Consider the following 21,666-nt stretch of genomic DNA (forward strand, 5'->3'; position numbering starts at 1 on the left):
GATAGAAACAAGCCTAATAAACTTGTTTCCTTTCCACTCTCCCACCTGTCGGACGGTTTAAAACCCATTAAACCTCTCATCAAACTCTTTCAACTACTTTAATTTCATGTTTAATTCTCATTCATCTGGATTTCGATTTGGATGTTTAATATACTACAACGAAAGTGTCGTGGAGGAGAACACAAATGTACAATCATTATCCATTTTAATAATATATAGGGTTATGAATTTGTGTTAAAAAAAATGGAAAAACCTCATTTTCGCTTACCCATTTTTCTAACAACTCCTCACATGAATGCAAATTGACCAAAACATTTTCAAGCTACCCGGATAAAACCCAATAATTGAACCATGTAAAGGATAGATAGGTTTTATCCTTTGAACTTTCCTTTGACAGACATTTATATTACTATAGAACTAGTAGATCCTCAAACTATTCTGCCGTTTGTGTCTCACATCATTCTCCCTGGATATGTTTTCATTCTTGCATTACTTAGATTAGTTGCATTTTTTATCCATACCATAGACATATGTAAAGACTTCAAACATATATTTGGCATTTTTACAAGGTATTTATCATGATCATTACATTTATATATATGGGATTTTGAATCATGTATAAAGATGAAAAGACCTTAGATTCATTGGGATAAAAATGAATGATCTTTAGCATGTGAGGATCAACACATTAAAGATGAATCATAAACATGTTTCTATAATGAAGCAATGATTTACGTCAAAATATAAAACTCTTCTTGAAGAAGATGATGATGAACTTTTCATAGGAATAATAAATATTAAGAATGAAAAATTATTTTTGAAATTAAGGTTTTAAACATAAAAGGAGTAGATATGATAGAATACTACTTGTTGCACCATACAAATAGGTGTTTTTTTAAAGATCTTTTTGACCACTTCGTTTGTAGTCGGGCAAACATTTTTGAAAAAGAGCATTTGCTCTTTAGAAGACTGCATACATAAAATTGTCTACTTGACCACATTTTTTGAAAAAAGAAGCTTTTAGTTATTGCAAACATCTTTTAACCTAATACAAATTTCATGCATCCATTATTTTCACCCATACCCCTTTGTTATACTTTTGTTAACGAAGCCTCACCACACTTTCATTGCCATCTCCTCCATATGTACTTCATTTATCTTGTCCCTCTTCTCTCTTATCTTGTATCTATATTATGTTCTCTCCCATCTCTCATATTGTCTCTTTGTTTTGTGATCATGCGTCGTCAACAAGTCAAAAATAAAACCAAAAAACCTATGTAGATTCGGTAAGCATGGCCGAATCAATGAAGAGTATGTTGTCTGAACTAGGGATGAAAGTGGGTTTAAACCCAGACCCAGAAAACCAGAAAACTGGTTTATGGGATTTTATAGGATCAGAAACCAGGCCGATATAAGAACTAGTTCCGGGCACGATACCGGGTAAAGTGAGTTTAGAACTAGAAAACACGGAAAAATCAAAGTGGGTAGGGTGGAATCAGATAGAGTGAATCTAGAACTGGAAAACCCAAGAAAACCAGAATTTTTTGGGTTGAATATGAAACTAAAAATGACAAAATTATAGTCTAAAATCATGTACAAACTCTAAAATACATGTTGGAAAAAACCTTATGTGAATCTGACTTCAAACGAATGAAATACGCATGTTTTAATTTTTTTGTCGAATACGGAGTACAAAAACAAATACATAAAAAACTAGAAATTTAAAGCTTTGATATCCCGACTTCAGGGACTGTAAGTTATTGAAAATTAAACAAAATGTAACATCCATAAAATTCGAGCCAAATTAAAACATTTTATTTCGTTCTAAAACATTAAGTTCAGATATTTGTTTTCAAAATAGTTTAAACATCAGAGTATTCCCCAGAACCATATCACATAAATCATAAAACATGAGGAGTGGTATGATCACGCCTTCGCCTTGCCATGTTCTCCTGAAGTACCTGAAACAAAACACTGAACTGTAAGCCTGAAAGCTTAATGAGTTACCCCCAAAATACCAACCACACACAAACATACTCATAACATATCGCAAATAGAACAACCATGCACATCGGGTCTACAGTGTGATTGGTCCGCCCGTACTGGGCCTTTAATCCACCTGGTCCACTCTCTGAGTCTACAGTATGTCTGGTCCGCCCATACCGGACCTTCAGTCGGCCTGGTCCACTCTCTGAGCCTCGACACGTTTGGTCCGCCCTCTTGGGGCCTTTAGCCTATCCGGACTGCTCGCTGGGCCTTCAGAATATTCGGTATGTCCTAGGTATGTTGGCCTACAACACAAAGCAGGACCCGCCTCAACCCAACCCCCGTCAAAAAATCATATGCACAATAAACAGTTAATCGCATAAAAATCCTTAACCAGACAAACAATCTAACAGATCACATAGCATATCAGTAACATAACAACCATCCTAAACCAGGATGTATCTAGCATATCAGTAACATAACAACCACCCTAAACCAGGATGTATCTAGCATATCAATAACATAGCAACCATGCTAAACTAAGATGAAATCTAACATATCAATAACATTGCAACATCCTAACCAGGATTCCGACCTAACCAGTCACTAGCATAACATTACCCTATATACCGGGTACCAACCTTAACCAGGTCACTAACATAACACCATCCTAAATACCAGGATGCATATCTAGCAAAGCAATAACATAACAAACAATACCCGAATTTCCATCCGATAAAGGGTCAAACTTGGTGCTGTAGACCCTATCGATATAGTGAGGAGAACTCACCTGCAATTGCCGACTGGAAATATAAGACCAAGCTGCTCCGACCACCGATACGATCTTCACCACAGAACACTACCAAACAACCAATTCCATAAATACCCCAAAATTACCAAAATGCCCTTGGAAGTCAAACTGGTCAACTCTTGGTCAAAGTCAAAGTCCTCAGTCAAAGTCAACCTTCCTGGTTGATTCTACTCGCCGAGTCACCCCGACAAATCGTCGAGTTCCTATACTCAGAAACTCCCATAATACGACTCAACTCGCCGAGTCGCCCCAAGACTTGTCGAGTCCAACGATCTCTGAATCCCATCCTGACCGACTCACTGAGTCGCCGATCGACTCAATTAATCCAAGGCTTTAACCAAAAGAGGTTGGGGTCTGCGACCAGACTCGCCGAGTCCAAGACAATCTTCAACAGACTCGCCGAGTTGTTCTTCCAACTCATCGAGTCCAAGCACATGTTCATACAACTCGTCGAGTACACCCATGTGACTCGTCGAGTCTCTCCAGTTCTCAATCCATTCAGAAGCTTTTCGAGCCATGCAGGGGCTCCAATCCATAGATCCACCCTTCTACAATCTAACCCTTACATAAAGTTGCAAACTTTATGTGAAACCAAGGAGATATATGCCCAAAACATACTAGGGCTTGGGTTTTAGACAAAGGGGATTCACCAACAACTCAAATACTGAAGCTTTATGACATTCTAGGCCATCATGAGTCTAGATCTGGAGTAGCAACCCCATATCTAACTCTAAATCCGAGATAGGTCTCAAAACAAGTTAAATAGCTCCCAAAACAACCACCAAGGATGGACCACAAAGGAAATAACTTAAGATAATGGCTCCTTACCTCAGAGGTGTGCCCAAATATGATGTAGATCCCAGATCTATACAAACCCATTGATGCTAGCTTCCAATTTCTCAAGCTCCTTCCAACAATTTCCTCTTCCAAGTCCCAATCTCCTCAACAATGAAGCCTCACACGAAATTAGGGTTTTTCTGGAACTCTCAGGGGGATTAGGAGGCTGGGGGAAGGACATAAAGTCCTTTAAATAGGGTGCAACCCTAGAGATTAGAGTTTTCTCTCTTTAGCACCAACTCGTCGAGTCCACCGCTGACTCGGCGAGTTGGCCACTTAAGCCCGCGATCAATCCCGCTCCGACTCGACGAGTAGCATACCTACTCTTCGAGTAGCTTCCTTAATTTACACTTAGCACCCTCCAACTTCTTGTTTCCGAACTTGGGATGTTACACAAAAAATGACAGAATTATAGTCTAAAATGATGTACAAACTCTAAACTACATGTTAGAAAAAAACCCCATTTCAATTCTACCTAAAACAAATTGTAGGGTCCATTATGTGTTGCGTCTTGGGCTCGGTCCTTAGTCCAATTTTTTATCCAGATTGGGCCTGTCCATCCATGATTTATTTATTAGGGTTTAGTATTTATAGATGGTTGCATGCATCTTTGTACATAGCTTTTGAGTCGATCATTCATAGCGGATACTTTTTAATCGATTGTAACCCTAAAAGCCTCTACATCGGAAGTTCTTTATCGAGCTCTGCTGAGGCGTGAATCTATTGAATCATTCAGCTTATTTTGATTCATTCTCTTGTTTGTTATTCTGTTTGCATTATTCTGATTAACCTGTGTGAGATCTGAACGATCAAAGAGTTTTCCAACTCATCAATTGGTATCAGAGCAGGAGACTGTGTAATTCATACACATCTCTTCTGTGAAAGACGTGATTAGGGTTTATTCCGCATTCATGGATATTTATTGAGGCGTCACTCCATTATTTACGTATCTCATTAATTATTCATCTTGCCCTAATATTACGTATTACAAAGTCTGATCTTATAACAGGTTAAACGATCAAGCATGGACGATTCTCAAACCAATCCCATCAACATCTCTAACAACATCGGATCAACAACCAAGATTCAAGACTATGAAGTGTGGATGCCCCATTTTGAAGATTACGTTATTGGATCGGAAGATAACGGGAATCTGATATGGGAAGCTATCATAGCTGGCCCCTTCGCTCATTCAAGCACTTCAAGATTCATTAAAACTCAGAAGGAGTATAATGATCTATTAAAAGATGTGAAGGACGTCGCTCAGGACGAAAAGGAGAAGTTCCAATGCAACATTAAGGCATTGAGACTAATTCGATTCGCCCTTCAATCCGACACATATCGGTTAGTAAGTTCTTGTGGTACATCAAAAGAAATATGGGATCGACTGTGAGAGCTGTATTCCACAGATGAAGATCTGGAGCACTCGATTCAAACCCTACTTCTCTATGAGTTTGGAGAGTTGAAGCAGAAGCCAGAGGAGGTTGTTACACAAACATTTGATCGGTTCAATCATCTTCTCAGTAAGATGATCAAACATGACATAGAAAGAAAGCTCATCGAACAGAAGGTCACTTTCTTAAATGGCCTAAGACCCGAATGGAGGGCGATTGTGTCGACGGTTAAAGCGATTGAGCAGTTCAAATCATATTCTTTGGCGAAACTGGTAGGGATTCTGAAATCCCAGGAAAAGATTGTGCTACAAGAAAAGAGCATGGTTTCAAACTTGGGATCTTTGGCCCTTCTGTCGAAAGGTAAGAGTGCAGCAGAAGATGAAGAAGATCTGAATCTAGGAGACTATGATCTGACATCTGAAGATTATGCAATGATGGTGTCAAATCCCAGGAGGTTCATCAAGAAGAAGTTTCCTACCAATAAGAACCGAAATTGGCAGGGAAGCTATAGCTCTGAAAAAGTGAAAGAGGAGCCGAAGGTTGAAGAACCAAAGAAATAAGCGAAGGGTGATGCTGATTCTGGTGTCAGTTGTTTTTACTGTGGAGGGAAAAATCACTACGCAAAAGATTGCGTGTTGAAGAAAATGGTAGAGAAAGATGAGGAGAAGGATGAAGAAGCAAATCTCATGAAAAGACTGGAGGAGATTAAAAGGAAAAAAGCTACTACTAATCCCTCTATGAATGCTCTTGATGTGCAGGATTCGGTTGATGATGATGAGTTCGGTGGTGTACAAGTGTGGTCGACCGACTCAGAAGATGATGAAGTGAGAAAGCCTACTCATGGAAAGGCTTATGTGGCGAAGAGTGGCGATGCTGGTGGAAGATGTTTGATGGTTACAGATGTATCCTAGATGAGGAGATACAACATTGATGGTGGAAACGAAGTGGCTAAGGAGCGAGAGGACGTGTGCTTCACAGCGAAGCCTCTCAGTGTGCAGATCAGTGAACTAAATGAACTGATCAAGAAGGTACAATCCATTTTTGTTTCTTTTAAAATTCCACAAACATCATATGAAAAAGAATTAAATAAATTGAATTCAAGAATTTCAAATCTAGATAGTTGTTTAACTCAAACATGGGTCACGAATTCTAATCTAGCTGACCAAATAAGCAGGGTATCATCCAAGAGTGAGGAGCGAAGAATGTGGATTGAGCAGAAGGAGTTGGAGCTGATTAAATCCAGGGATGAAAATATCTATTTGCAAAGAGACAATCTTAAATTGTTAAAACAGAGAAATGTTTTTTGTTTGATTGCAAAAAGACTTTATACTAACATTACTCAACTGCATTTAGACTGTGAAATAGGCCAGAAGATACATCGCATGATTTTGCCCTTCCTTGAGCTAAAGGAGGATGAAATCGATGCTGAAGCATACAACTGTGAAAGTGTTGTATCTTCAGATGATGTAAATCCCACTTATATGTTTGGTCTGGACAAAATTGAATCATTTATAAAGTCCAAAGACCATAAGGACATGCTTAAGAATCTTTTGGATGAAAATGATAGGTTGAAACTCAGAGCCGAAACTATACAAAAATTTGACTCATTGAGTACCAAATTAAGTTCAGAAAATAAAATTGATGTTGAAAAATATCTGAACTTAATGAGGACGATGACATGAGTGAAATCTATGTAAAGGATGAGGTTGACTGTTCCGAGTTTATTAGGAGCGAACCTGAAAACCACAAAAACCTGATTTCTGAAAATTCTGTGGAATTCGCTCGTCTATCCAAAAATAAGTCCCCAATCCTTAAAGAGAAGGCCGTTGTTTACCAAAAGGTAAGAACCACTCCCAATCAGGTTTATAAGGTCACATGAGTAACCGAACATCAGATAGCCGAACTCTCTGCATTGGTGAATGAAGATAATGCAGATGTTTGTGATGAGTTTTTCTGGTCTGCACCGATAGACAATGCAGACGAAACAGTTGGTTTATCGGAGCGAACATCATGGAAAGTCAAAGGTAGATATGTGGCAGAACCACTTAATAAACCTACCAATTTTGACGTGCCCAGTTTTAGTGGCACAAAAGAGGTTCCAATGGAATGCGTCTCCTCAACAAGCGAAACCTCTTCCATGGAAAGTGAACCAGTTGTTCAGAAGCCGAAACAAAAGGCAAATATTCACAGGCAACCGAAACAGGTGAAAAATCAAAAGCAGCAGAGAAATCTGAGATATAAGAAAAATCTCTCAGAGCGAAAGCGATTTTGGCGCTCCTAAAATCCTCACTATACTCACTTTGATAGAAACTCCAAGCCAAAAGGAGAAGAAAACAAGAGTAAAAGGAGCTTCGGTCCATTGGATCAAAAGAATCAGAGGAAGACTTTCGGGCCACGGAAAGAACAAAACCAGAAAGATAAGTTCGGTCCCGAAAGTAACAACAACCGAAAGCCTGGTTTCGGTCCACCAAACAACAATAGACAAAGACCAGAGTTCAATCCATCAAGCTTTTACAGCAGAAGACACAGTTTCGGTCTAGCAAACAACAACCGAAAAGCCAGTTTCGGTCCATCAACAAATAGCAACCGAAGGTCCAGGTTTGGTCCCTCAAATGATCACAACCGAAAGGTTCATTTCAAACCTCGAGTCAGGAAAGATTCTCATTCTAATTTCTATTCCTTTAATTCTTCTCGCTCTCATCCTACTTCTAAGCCTAATTCTCGTCCTACACCAAGCTCACACTCGAAGAAGGATTTGAAAGGAAAAAGTAAGATTTCCTCAGCAGATGAAAACCGAAAGCAAGCTAAAATCCAAACTCCCGAACCTGAATCCAAAATACCTGCATCTAACTCCAATAAAATCAAAGTTTTTACTATTAAGAGGAAAGATGAAACAACCTTAATAAAACGAACTTATCTTGTTGATGTTTCTCTTACTATTCCTGTTTCTGTAAAAGGCTCACGTGGACCCAAGAAACTTTGGGTTACTAAATCTGCTTAATTTTTGCAGGTTATAAGTGACGAGCAGTTCGACGAAGGATGGTACATAGACAGTGGCTACTCACGTCATATGACAGGAAGGAAGGAAGAGTTAAGGGAGTTTCGGTCCCTTCAAAACGGTGGTAACGTCAAGTTTGGTAACAATTCCTATGGAACAATAAAGGGTTATGGGATGATAACCAATGGAGACTTTACAATCAGGAAGGTAGCTTATGTAGAGGGGTTGCAGCATAACCTCATCGGTCTGTCTCAACTGGTGGGAGGTATAGGTCTCAAAGTATCGTTCGATGACGAAGGTTCAGAGATAATAGAGAAGAAATCCAACAAAGTCATTCTCAAGTCAGATCGAAAAGGTGAAATGTTCCCTCTGAATCTCAAACCGATCAAAGGGAATCCAGCCATATGTCTGTTGTCCAAAGCCCATCGACTTATGTGGTCCATCATCAATCGAGAGCATTGGCGGTAACAAGTACATCCTTGTTATTGTTGATGACTTCTCACAATTTACTTGGGTATTCTTTCTAAAGCACAAATCTAAGGCAACTCCCAAGCTGAAGATCTTTATCAAGCAGATCGAAGTGCAACTGAGAAAAGTCGTTCGAAACATCAGGAGCGACAATGGATTGGAATTCAAGAACAAAGAATTCGAAGATTTCTTAGCAGAAAAAGGCACCAGTCACAATTTCTCAGCCCCTTATACACCTCAACAGAACGGAATTGTCGAAAGGTGAAACCGATCCTTGTGTGAGGCGGCCCGAACCATGTTGAGTTTTGCCTCCCTTCCTCTATATTTCTGGGCAGACGCCATTGCTACAGCCTGTTTCACTCAAAACAAATCTTATCTCAACAAGCGTTTCTCCCTCACCCCCTATGAGATTATCAACAACAGAAAGCCGAATGTCAAGTTCTTTCATGTGTTCGGTTCAAGGTGCTTCATTTTCAACTCCAAAGAGCATCGTAACAAATTTGATGTCAAAGCCGATGAAGGCATCTTTCTGGGATATTCTCTTACTTCGAAGGCGTACCGGGTTTTGAATAAGCGTTCTAAACGAATTGAAGAAAACTATTACGTAACGTTCGATGACAATTACATCAAGAAGTTGAAGTCTACCGAAGAAGCAATTGGAGAGATTTTCTCTCAGACAGGTCAAGTCACAGCCTCAATTGTCAATTTCTTTGACCTGTTCATGGATTTATTTGATGAACCTGAGAAGGCTACTCACTCTAAGGCCACAGCAGCAGACAACAAGATGGATCACCTTAAGAAGATTATCGAAGACGCAGCCAAACAAATGGGAGAAGAAGAACCAGTTCGAAACGAACCTCCTTAGAGCAATACTTTGGTCGAGGGGGAGAATCAATTCTCTTCTGATCGACAAGACTCACATTTCTAGGGGGAGGGTCCATCCGTTTCAATTGACGATAATACTAATGGCAAGGGGAAGAATCCAATCTTTGTCAGAACCGAAAGCCCATCCAGACCCGAAAGTCCGGAACAACCCCAAAAGTCCAGATCAGCCCGAAAGCCCAGTCGAAGAAAGATTTTTTGGTTCACATCCAAATGATTCATCATCTGTCGAGGGGGAGAATTCCGATATGCACTATGATGATGATATTCAGTCAGAATTGGAAGAAATGGTAAATGCTGAATTGAATCCATCCTATGATCCAAATTATCCTCCTCTCACCAAATGGACCAGAGATCATCCTGTATCTCAAATAGTGGGTGATGCATCAGAAAAGGTTCTAACTCGATTACAACTGAAGGCGAAGCAAACTGCTCTATTCTCCAAAGTAGAATTCTGCAAGTTTAATTCATTCATCTCCAAAATAGAGCCGAAGACCGTTAATATTGCTCTCGATCATTCTGATTAGGTTCAGACAATGCAACACGAACTCAATGAGTTAGAAAGAAATAAGGTCAGGAGACTCATTCCAACACCAAAAGATGCCTCGGTTGTCGGTCTCAAATGGGTGTTCAGAAACAAAATGGACAAGGAGGGAAATGTGATCCGAAATAAGGCTCGACTAGTGGTGAAAGGATATTGCCAAGAAGAAGGAATCGATTATGAAGAGACATTCGCTCCGGTTGCAAGGCTAGAATCTGTTCGAATATTTCTTGCCTATGCTGCTCACAAGAATTTCGAGGTCTACCAGATGGATGTGAAGTGTGCGTTTCTGAATGGGGAACTTGATGAAACCGTGTACGTGGAACAACCTCCTGGTTTTGTAAATGAAAAGCATCCAAATCACTGCTACATCTTGGATAAAGCAGTTTATGGTCTAAAACAAGCACCAAGGGCATTGTATGAAACAGTAACCAAGTTTTTAAAGATGTCTAAATTGAAACAAGGTTCGGTTGACCCAACCTTCTTTCATAAAAAGGAAGGTAACCACCTTATGATCGTTTAAATCTTTGTCGATGATATCATCTTCGGCTCCACGAATCCTAGCCTAACAGCTGAATTCAGGAAGTTGATGGAGACTAAATTTGAAATGAGCTCAATGGGTCCGATTAACTTTTTCCTTGGTTTAAATATAAGACAGGGACCCGAAGGCATCTTTATCAACCAGGAAGCATACACTAAGACTCTCCTTGCAAAATTCGGCCTGATGGGAGACTCAAAGGTAAAAGTCCCTATCGCGTTCGGCACCAAGCTCACACCATCTTTGTAAAAACCAGCAGTCGACATAACGCTATATCGCCAAATGATTGGTTCCCTGATGTACCTCACAGCTAGCAGGCCCGATATAATGTTTTCAGTATGCTATTGTGCCAGGTTTCAAGCAAATCCTCGTGAACCACACATGCTGGCAGTGAAGAATATATTCCGGTATTTGAAGCGAACCACCTCTCTCGGTCTCTGGCATCCCTCAAACTCAGGTTTCTTTGTTCAAGCCTACTCAGATGCAGACTTAGGAGGATGTGGTCTAGACCGAAAAAGCACCACAGGAGGCTACCAAATCCTCGACGGGAAGTTGGTTAGCTGGCAATCTAAGAAACAAACATGTGTTTCTCTGTCTACAGCCGAAGTAGAGTACATTCCAGCCGCCTCCTGCACATCACAAGTGATTTGGATCCAAAGCCAACTCCGGGATTATGGACTCAATATGAAAAAGATCCCACTATATTGCGATTCAGAAAGTGCAATTAGGATATGTCATAACCTAGTGCAACATTCCAAGACCAAGCATATAGCACTGAGGTATCACTTTATTAAGGATCACGTGGAAGATGGAAATGTCGAAATTCACTTTGTTCGAACCACTGATCAACTGACCGACATCTTCACCAAAGCTCTTCCTGAAGCAAGTTTCAACAAAATCCTACAAGGCCTAGGTATGATGGAATCGGAGTCAGATCCAAAAACACCTTCTCAAAACTAAAAGTTGGAAGCGAAATGAACCGAACGCTCGGTCTATTTCGGGCTCGGTTCACACGGGAACCAAAATGAACCGAACTCTCAGTCTATTTCGGGTTCGGTCCCACTGCACTTGTTTTCGCTTATCTCAAAAAGGTGTTATCTTTGGTTGTATACTTTTCTACAATTGTTTTCCAAAAATCCAAAAATAATTTTTTTTAAGAAACCGAAATGAACCGAGCGTTCGGTCCATTTTTGGTTCGGTTCAAAAAAATTTTTGTGGATTATTTTGTTTTTCTCTTTACAAAAATATCAAAATTCCAAAAATATTGTCTTTCTTTTGTCTCTACTTCTATTTATGTTAACAGTCTCTGGAATATCGATGGGGCAGGTATCTTTCTCTCACTTTATACTAGCTAAGTGTCCCTAGAAGCATGTTGCTGCATGCTATCCAAAGCCTCAACTGATTTTGAATAAAGCATTATTGACTGGGTATATACAAACCCTGTCTTCCCAAGTAGGCTGCTAAATTTATTCTAATCATGAGCTACCTTACTCCTTTCTCATATGAGTTAAGAGTTTTCTGCTTGGTCATTCCTTTTATAGCAGAGGTACTTTGATTTCTTTACAACACCTCATACATTATTCTCCATCATATTTCAACTCATAAATGTAACCCTTGAGACCCTCAGATATAACCACTGATGTTTATGGTTACACAATCTCTGCATTTATGATCTTAGCCTCGTGTTACTACGTGCTAAGTGAAACCCAAAATTCAATACCCACTATGCATTGACGGTGAACAATTAAATTTGCTATAGCTTTCACCCATAAATTAACGAAACCACCCAAGTGGTTGTACCATGAAATCTCTATTTTTTGTGATTCTTATGAAATTGTTAAACACCATAACATTTCTTCCCATCGAATCCAGTTTTAAATTATTTTTGAGATTTCACACCAAACATTTCCAACAAGTCACTAAATATTGTCCAAACCTACTTGTTCAACAGACCACATTGGTCTCACAAGTACTTCATTCGGTTTCTATCTTATGTCAAGATCTGGAATTCTGAACTGAAGCAAAGCCACCTTCTAAGCCTCATCAAAAGATGCCTTTTAACACTTCTTAACAAGTGCTTGATCGTAATTCAACGGGAATCCACACAGACACTTTAAAGTCTCTCTTGACTTTGAAGGAAGAGATTCGTGCCCGGGATCCACTGTTTCATGTCTATATTGACATCACAAATTCCCACATAGATGTTGCTTTATTTCCTCATCTTTGACACTCTATGCACGAAAATCTTTTTGATTTTCCAAAAGTCTGGTTTGGTTCACTACAAGCTATTTTTTTAGCTCCGGTTTTTAATGCTATATTCCTAAGGGGATGCTGTGGTTTATCTACGTGTTTGTTTTTATTTAACGACGACAGCTCATTTTAAAGAAAAGATGATGACTCAGCCGGGAGACTAAAGGTTTCAAGAATTCAAAAAGGTATTTGTTGGGAAGGCTTGCGAAATGGAAACGTTTTTCTCTCTCATGCGTAATCATCGGGGTTGCCAACTGTCACGCATCAATCAACTCAGGAACCGATTCGCTTTTCAAGAGGATTTGGAGGCGAATTTTTCTCTCACCTATATACACGGTATAAAGGGTAAAACCCTAGTTGTTTTACCTCTTTACTGCACCCAAATTTCTGAGAGCAAACAACGACGATTTTCTCCCAATGTTCATCTTCTTCTTCGAAGCACTCAACAATGGCGTATTCCTCCTCTGTTCATGAAACCTCCCACATTCTACCAATCAGAACCCAGCAAAGCTTGGTCATTGATCTCACCCTAGTTTCCTATGATGCCTTCATGTACCCCATAGTGGAGTGTCTCAAATACTCTCCACTGGTTCTCGCACTGACCAAGGTCGAAACTGTGCCTATGAAGTGTCTATCCCAGATTTTCTCCACAGCTCACAACGATAAGTCTGTGAATCGTATCTACTTCGACATCCTTGATACCAAAACCTCCATCTCAAAACAACGCTTTTGCTCGCTTCTAGGGTTTGAACCTGATGAGTCGAGGGTTAACCCTGATTCGATTTCTATGGGACAATTATTCTCCATGTTTTACAACATGGGTTACACTGAAATCCTTACCACTGTCACGAAGTTCAAGAAGTCGTGTCTTCCTCCTCAGTGGAATGGCTTTTTCACGATACTATTCAAAGGCTTATCAGAGAGGAGTGCACCAGTCGTCTGTTCTTGACGATTCTTTGTGGGTTGTACAATGGGATCAACCTCGACTATGGCTCAGTTCTATGGCAGCAGTTAATCCAAAGCCTCGCCTCTACTTCTCGACACACTGAAATCTCCTATGCCAGATCCTGGACGCTCATAACCAAATGGGCAATGGACAAGTATCATGTTCCCATTGTGGCCACTTCTCTATTCTCCTCCATTGGCGTCTTCCACACCACAAAGATGATCGTTAGTGATCCTTCCAAGTTTCTATTTGTTGGCTCAATTCCCGAGTCAGTGTATGCTTGTGTATCAGGGGAGAGCCGCATCATCAAGACCTACAAGGAGATTCTTCCTTCGGGTCCCAGAGAGCTGACTCCAGAGATGCTTCAGTCCATCAATGATGCTGAGAAACCTGCTCCCAAGGGCAAGAAACCAGAAAAGGGAAAGACAAGAAAGTGGTCAAAGGGGCAAAAGGCCCTTCTCCTAAAAAGAGAAAACCAACGAAGGCAACCCAATCACCTCCACCGAAGAAGAGGAAAACCCAGCCTAAACGAAAACTCATTCTTGCCTCTTCCTCCAGTGAATCAGAGGATGAAAATTCAGACTCAGAGGAGTCGTTTCGAGGCGACACTCCTCTTCGTTCGCCTTCACATGAGGTACCAGTTACAACCAAACTTGTCTCTTCTCCCCCAATAACTATCTCTATTTCCATTCCCCCATAACTTCCACCACTCATATTCCACCCACCTCTATTCCTGTACCACCTCCTATTTTCTCAGATGCTACAACAACAACAACCACTGGAGTTCGAACCAACGTATCTGATAAGGGGGCTCTTACTTCAGCACCCGAACACACACCTGCAACCGAACATACTTCCACACCCGAACCTACTCCCACAACCGAATCTCCACCTTCGCCTTCATCTCCCAATCACTCAGCCAAAACCGAGACTTTTCTAGGAGGGGAAAACATGACCTTCGATTCTGTTTACTGCAGTCCCTATCAGGTTCAAAGCGATGATGACAATGATGATCCTGTTACCAAAAAGAACATCAAAGAACTTCACGAGAAAATTAATAGTCTTGTCGCTTCTTCCTCCTCCTCTCGGTCCCATATCACAGAAGCTGCCATTCAGGGGATGGCTGATACTTTCACCAAGGCACACGAAGCCTCTATCAACTCTGCCACTGTTGCTATAGATGCATCCACAAAGGCCTGTGCTGCTGCGACCGAAAAAGTCGAAAAACTATTTCATGATGCTAACATCTTTTTGGAGTCTTTACAGGGGGCAACTGAATCTAATGCAGCGAAGTTTGATTCAATTGTTGAGAAGCTGGCTACTTCTTTTGAAACAGAAAAGCATCACTTTGCCAGTCTTCGTCAGTCCCTTGAAGCTGACAACAAATCTTTCCAGGCAGCTGTTGAGGAGCGCTTGACCAAGCTCCAAGAAGACCTTGCCACAGAAAAATCGGTGATGGATGCGCTTGCACGCAAAACAACTGCCCTAAAGATCAAGAGTCTTCAGCTTTCCCAATCTGAAAAGGAGCTTAATTCTCTTCGATCTGAGCGAGCTGTTATTTCAAGTTGTGTTTCGTATGTCCACGGAGCCCTCTCAAACATTATTGAAGCGCACGACCCAATCCTAAACTACTCAGTGAGGCGAACTCTTGCTGAGAAAGTTGCTCCCGCCCTTGCTTTGCTCAGCAAAATTGAGGGGCTTCCTGAGTACGTGGTCCATCCAAAACAAGGGGGAGAAGGAGCTTCAAAGGGCGATAATCAATCTCAACCGCCTCCTACTTCTACATCAGCTTCAACTAAAGCAACCGAACCACCAACGGCTGGTCATGCTTCAGGTTCGGGTGCTCAAGACAAAGGGAAAAAGGCTCTTGATGATAGTGATGGCGACGATGACAAAGAAACTATTGCTGATATCTTGAAGAAACAGGCCAGGGATAAGATCCAGACATGAGTGCTCGGATCGCTAGAGAGGCCGAAGCAAACGAAAGGAGGATGAAGGAGGCTCATGATCTCCTTGAAAGTCGAAAAACCCTATTCCCTCCATGGACTCTTGAGAAGCTTATCAAAGAAGCTATCGAGTCCCCCAGCATCCTCTGGCTTGAACCAGTGATCTCCTTGTACAGGGTTAATTTTGTTGACTCTCAGTTCGACATGCTCCTGACCCGAAAGGCTTTTATATTCCATGTATTTCTGCACATTGCTGAAGTCCCTCATCCTCATCCGAAGGTCGATAGGGAACTTATTGACTTCTATCTGAGGTTCGCTCAGCCTCAGTATCAGACGTGGAGTGCACAAAAGATCATCAACGTTCGGGTCCTCAAACCCTTTTGGGAGGGTAACTTCACGAATGTCAGGTTCAAAATATTAAGGGGGTCAGATAAAGCCGAACATGCCATTTCTCTTGCTGATCTTCCTAACCTGAATCCTCACGATTGGATCATCCTACATAACATCCTCCTCACCAATGAAGCTGAATATGGGCCGATCATAGATCACTTCAAGAGGATGTTGATTTGCTACATCATGGAGGTTGTTAAGATGGATCAGGAAATCGCTAACGTATTCAGGAAGAAGCCCACCATCACCCCAGTCGATTCTGCAAGTGATTTGAATAAAATGCAGATGGGGAGGATCGATCCAAAGCGAAACTCAGTCATGTTCACCAGGAATGAAGGAAAAAAATGTTTGTTCGCCCTGGCTGACAAGCATCTTTATACCACATCGTGTTTGGAGCATGTTCTGGGGATCATCAACCGGTGTAAGCAAAATTCTGAAGATGATAAGAAGTACTTTAATGACATGATCCACTGGTATATTCGCTTCAGACAAACTATTCTTGCCATCATTCCTTGTCTGTTCGATACCACGAAGAAAGTTACTGCAGCAGGATCCAACAAGCCAAAGTAGAGTCTCGCTCCAATTGACGCAAAGGGGGAGATTGTAGGGTCCATTATGTGTTCCATCATGGGCTTGGTCCTTAGTCCAATTTTGTATCCGGATTGGGCCTGTCCATCCGTGATTTATTTATTAGAGTTTAGTATTTATAGATGCTTGCATGCATCTTTGTACGTAGCTTTTGAGTCTGATATTGCCATATTTATACTTATTTTTAGGCAATATTTAAGTACATTTTTGTTTAGAATAATGATACTTATGACTTTAAATTGTTATTTTCAGTCAATATAAAGGATTTTTGAAGAAAGGGACCAAAAGTGCCAAAATGTGGAACATGGGAGGCTTGGAAGGCAAGAAAAGAATAAATTCACGATAAACACTCAGTTCATGGCGTGGCAATCAAGCCCACGACGTGGCACGGGTGTTCCAGAAGATAAACATCACGACACGGAGGATTTCCTTGAAGGATACGGATTGCTTGAAGCCCACGACGTGGCACATCTGGCCACGACGTGGCGCGGGTTTTTGAGGATTATATAAGTCCTCCTGATTATTACGAAAAGAGAAGCTTTTGGCAGAAGAAAAAGAGTTCCAGGAGACGAATAAGAACGAAAGAAAGGTTCTGGAAGAGGGTTTTCAACACCAAAAGAAGTAAAGGTTTATTTTGTAGTTAAATAAGAACATGTATTTCATTAGTTTTAGCTATGTTGATTTATCTGCTATGATGAGCAGCTAAATCTAGCTACTCTTGTTTAGCTAGATGAAGCTTTGAACTTATGAATAGCTATATGCTTATGGATTAAGTTTAGTTGGTAAAAATTGCTTGTGTTTGATTCGTATAACCTAGCATGCTATTATTCGTTTATCCAATTGCTTGATTGCATGTTCTGTGTAGCTTAGTGACCATTAAACTGCATGAACTTGTTTACCTAATAATTTAGTGAACATTGAATTGTTAGAGCTAGGATTGACCAATCTTAGTTAGCAATTAGAATAAATAAAGCTGAGCTGTGCTAGAGAACGTGTATTGTGACCATAATTGCGTTTATACAAATCTTACATAGCATATTTACATTCATAATTAGTTCTGTGTTTAATTATGTGTGAACATACATGATTTGACATGAATTAGTCAATTATTGGTAAGATAGAACTAAATTACTAATACAACTAAAAACCAACTTAATAATCCGTAATCATTAGCTAGCCATAAGGGAGAAGTGGATTCAAAACTAAACAAGAGTGTTTTTATTTATTGAATTTGAATTAAGTTCATCTGATCTTGTAAAACCAGATAAAAACCCTTATTTAATTTGTTAATAAATTAGGTTAATTTAATAGTAAGTAAATTAATTAGAACACCGTTCCCTGTGATCGACACCCGACTTACCCAAGCTATACTGTAATCTGACTAGGTACACTGCCTATAAGTGCATAGATAGTTAAGTTTGTTAGGTTATAAATATTAAAATTAGTGAGTACTTTTGTGCACATCAAGTTTTTGGCACCGTTGCCGGGGAACGGCTTAGTTGTTAGCTTATTTATTTGCATTAAATTGATCGATCCTTGTGGAGTAAAAAACCCACAAAAAGTTAATTTTTCAGCAAAATAATTTTTTCTGTTATTCTCAGAGTCCACGACGTGGCATCACTCTGGCCACGACGTGGACAGTTAAAAAATTAGATTTTTTTTAGTTTGAAGTTAGTTTTCTTATTTTAGTTCAGTTTTACGTTTTTAGTTTAGCAAGTTGCAGGAGTTCATGACCGGAAGCTCAAACACACACTTGGTGCCACCACTGGAAGACCCCGAGTCTGCACTTCACAAGAAAAAGACGCCCTTACAAGAACTGAAGTCAGCTTTTTCTAGGAAGTCAGGAAAAAAGACAGGAGAGTCAAGTTCATCAGCGAAGCACAAGAGCAATCTTGAACATTTGGATCATACACCCATCCAGACCGAGTCCGAAAGCGATACCGAACCAGAATTTGAAGAACACACAAGCAAACCCGAGAACGAGCCAAGGTACGAGATGGCAGCGATTGAAGAGATGTCCATGGGAGCTTACAAGAAGCGGATCCGAGAAGATATGGGTCCCAGTTTAGTCCAACCCGCAATACCTGCCACTGCCACATTCGAGCTGAAGGGACACATATTGACCGCACTGAAGGACATCCCATTTTTCGGGAAAGATCATGAGGATGCTTTTAAGCATCTAGATGAAGTCAATGACATTGCGGATTACTTCAATGTCCCAAATGTCAACAGAAACACATTCTTGCTTAGGATGCTTCCCATCACTTTCAAGGGAGCCGCTAAGGAGTGGTTGAAAGCACTACCACCGGGTACAATCACCACTTGGGCTCAAATGCGTGAGAAATTCCTGGACCAGTTTTGCCTGCCATCCAAGATAGCGAAACTCAAGAAGGCAATAGCCAACTTTGAGCAACATCCAGGGGAGTCACTATACGAAGCATGGGAGCGGTACAAGGGCTTGCTCAGAAATTGCCCTCAACATGACCTAAATGTGCAGCAAGAGATGTCAATCTTTTATGATGGGGTCAATGTGATGACAAGACAACTCCTTGATTCTCAAGGACCGTTGACAAAGAAAAATCCAAGGGAGGTTAAGGAGCTAATTGAAGAATTCGCGAAACGCTCTCGCGAATACCACAACCCAAGGCAAGATGGAATCAAAGGTGGTGGAGGGGCCCAAACTGAAGAAATTGCAGCTGTCATGGCCATGCTGAATAACATGGATCGCAGGATAACACAAATGGACCAGTCGATACATGCGATAAGAGTGGGGTGAGAGAGATGCAGTGGTCCACACTTGACCAAGGACTGCAATACAGATGAGTTTGGGAACAGAAGAGCTCAAGTGTGCTACTCTAGTGGGGATAAATTTGATGAGGACTGGAGGAAACGGAAGAAGGAATGGCTGCCGTATGAAGAATATAAGAGGCAAAAAGAAGAGAAATATAGGCAGACAAGTCGAGGTCTTTATCAAAAGGAGTAGTCACCGGCCGAGAAGAAACCCGACCTAGAAACCATTTTGATGAAGTTTATGGAGGCTTCAGAAAAGAGACACGAAGCCACTGATTCCGCCATCATGGAACAACAAACTTTGATAAAGAACCAACAAGCCTCCATTCATAACCTTGAAGTATAATTTGGTCAACTAGCCACTCTAGTCCATGAAAAATTGTCCCCAAAGAATCCTGAAGTAAAGACCCAATCTCACGTAATGGCTATCGATACTGAAGAAGATGTAATATCTGAGTTCCTGGAGGCATTGGAAGAAGAACCGCAGCAGCCTAAGAAATCAAGGATCGAAAATAGAGAAAGTGCTGAACCATGCTTGCTACGACGTGGCACTCCTCTGGCCACGACATGGCGCAAGTCTGATCAAAAATCCTTTGAGCCCAGTCCAACTTATCATCCGCCTCTGCCATTTCCCACCCGAGCTGCCCTCAGTCAACTGGAGAAGGAGCATTTGGAGTTCGTTAAGCATGTGAAGGGGATCCCAATTAATACCCCCTTTGTCGAGTCTTTATCCAAAGCCCCCCGAGAACCAGAAATTACTACAAGACTTGATAGATACGCGAAGGCAATTAAAGAAGCAGTCTACAGTGATTCTAAGTGAACAAACTTCAAAAGTCGTGTTGGGAGAAACACCAGAAAAGATGGGGGATCCTGGACGCCTCACTCTTCCATGTGAGTTTAGGAACAAAAAGAAGGTTAATGCTTTAGCCGATTCTGGGGCTAGCATTAATCTAATGCCTTTCTCGTTTTATCAAAAATTGGAGATTCATAAGATAAAGGCTACAAAAATGAAGATTCACATGGCAAATCGTTCGGTGACACAACCCTGCGGCATCGTGGAGGATATTTTGGTAAAAATTGGAAAATTTGTTTTTCCAATAGACTTTGTAGTCTTGGACATGAAAGAAGATCCGGATATTCTAATAATCCTTGGCAGGCCATTGCTTAATACCGCTGGAGCCCTAGTTGATATCCGCGAGTCCAAGCTCACTTTGAGGGTTGGAGATGAACAACAAGTCTTTGGGATAAAAGGTGACTTTCAAGAAGATAAAGAAGAGGTGTTCACAATTAATGAAGAGAATGAACTAGAAGAACTGGAAAAGCTTATGGAAGAAGAGATAAAGACAGTTCATCAAGTCAAGAGGACCAGACCAAGGGCATCTGTTTCGTATGTGATTGAAGTCATAGCTTACAAGAGCCCGCCTTCTTGGGTGAGTGAAGAGGACGAGGTAATGACGAGTGATGAAGAGGAAGTCACTTCAAGAGTAACAGAGCCGATGGGGAAAGAGGAGGAGAATGCTATGGAATGCAAGGAACAAACAAAGGGCACAAATCGCAAGCTTGAAGAAGATGGAAAAGCTAAAAAGGAAAATTCAAAAAAGGTGTATAAAAGGAGAGTTTAAGCTTACAAGCGGCGATTCAAGGAACAAAAGATCCGGGTGGTAGACTCTTCCGAAGATTCAACGTAGGAGGCACGGAGTCCAGCTCAAGACTCCAAGAAAAAGAAGCGCTTCTCGGGAGGCAACCCGAGTTTGGTTTGCATTATCCTTTTAAATTTTTTTTCTCTTTTCTTTCTTTCTTTCTTAACTTTTATTTAGGAAAAATATCAATTCATCATCTAATAACTAGTAATTAGTAAAGAATAAGTTGTGGGGACCTTTAAATAATGAATGATATGCAAAGTAATTAGTTAATATGTTAGAGTTTATTAAAATTGTGCATTTGGCAGTTTCCACGACGTGGGCATAGCCAGCCACGTCGTGGGTCGAAATAAAAAACACGTGAATCTGAAGCAGACTTAAGGTCCACGACGTGGGCATAGACCCCCACGTTGTGGCCTTTAAAAATCAGGGGGGGGGGGGGGGGGGGAACCAATTCCTTAAAACCCTTTGACCGATAATTGTCACTCCCCATTTGGAGACTGCCGCACGAACGGGAACATCGACACCCCACAGCCAATTTTTTATTCTACTTCCAATTTCCTTGCAAGATCTTGCCAATTAATCTATTGGTATGTGTTTTACTCATTATTTTGTAGTTATTTCTTCCAATTTCAAGTTTTCATGATTAGGGTTGATATGA

At 40.8% G+C, this 21,666-nt stretch overlaps 1 non-coding gene across 1 annotated transcript; it reads right to left on the reverse strand.

The window, feature by feature from the left end:
• Positions 1–18,955: 18,955 nt before the first annotated feature.
• LOC111885424 (small nucleolar RNA R71) lies at positions 18,956–19,062 on the reverse strand. Its single transcript, XR_002848096.2, has one exon. It is a non-coding gene; the product is annotated as a small nucleolar RNA R71 (small nucleolar RNA).
• Between the last annotated feature and the right edge of the window lie 2,604 nt (positions 19,063–21,666).

This window comes from Lactuca sativa, chromosome 9, assembly GCF_002870075.4.
Source record: "Lactuca sativa cultivar Salinas chromosome 9, Lsat_Salinas_v11, whole genome shotgun sequence".
Taxonomy (NCBI): Eukaryota; Viridiplantae; Streptophyta; class Magnoliopsida; order Asterales; family Asteraceae; genus Lactuca; species Lactuca sativa.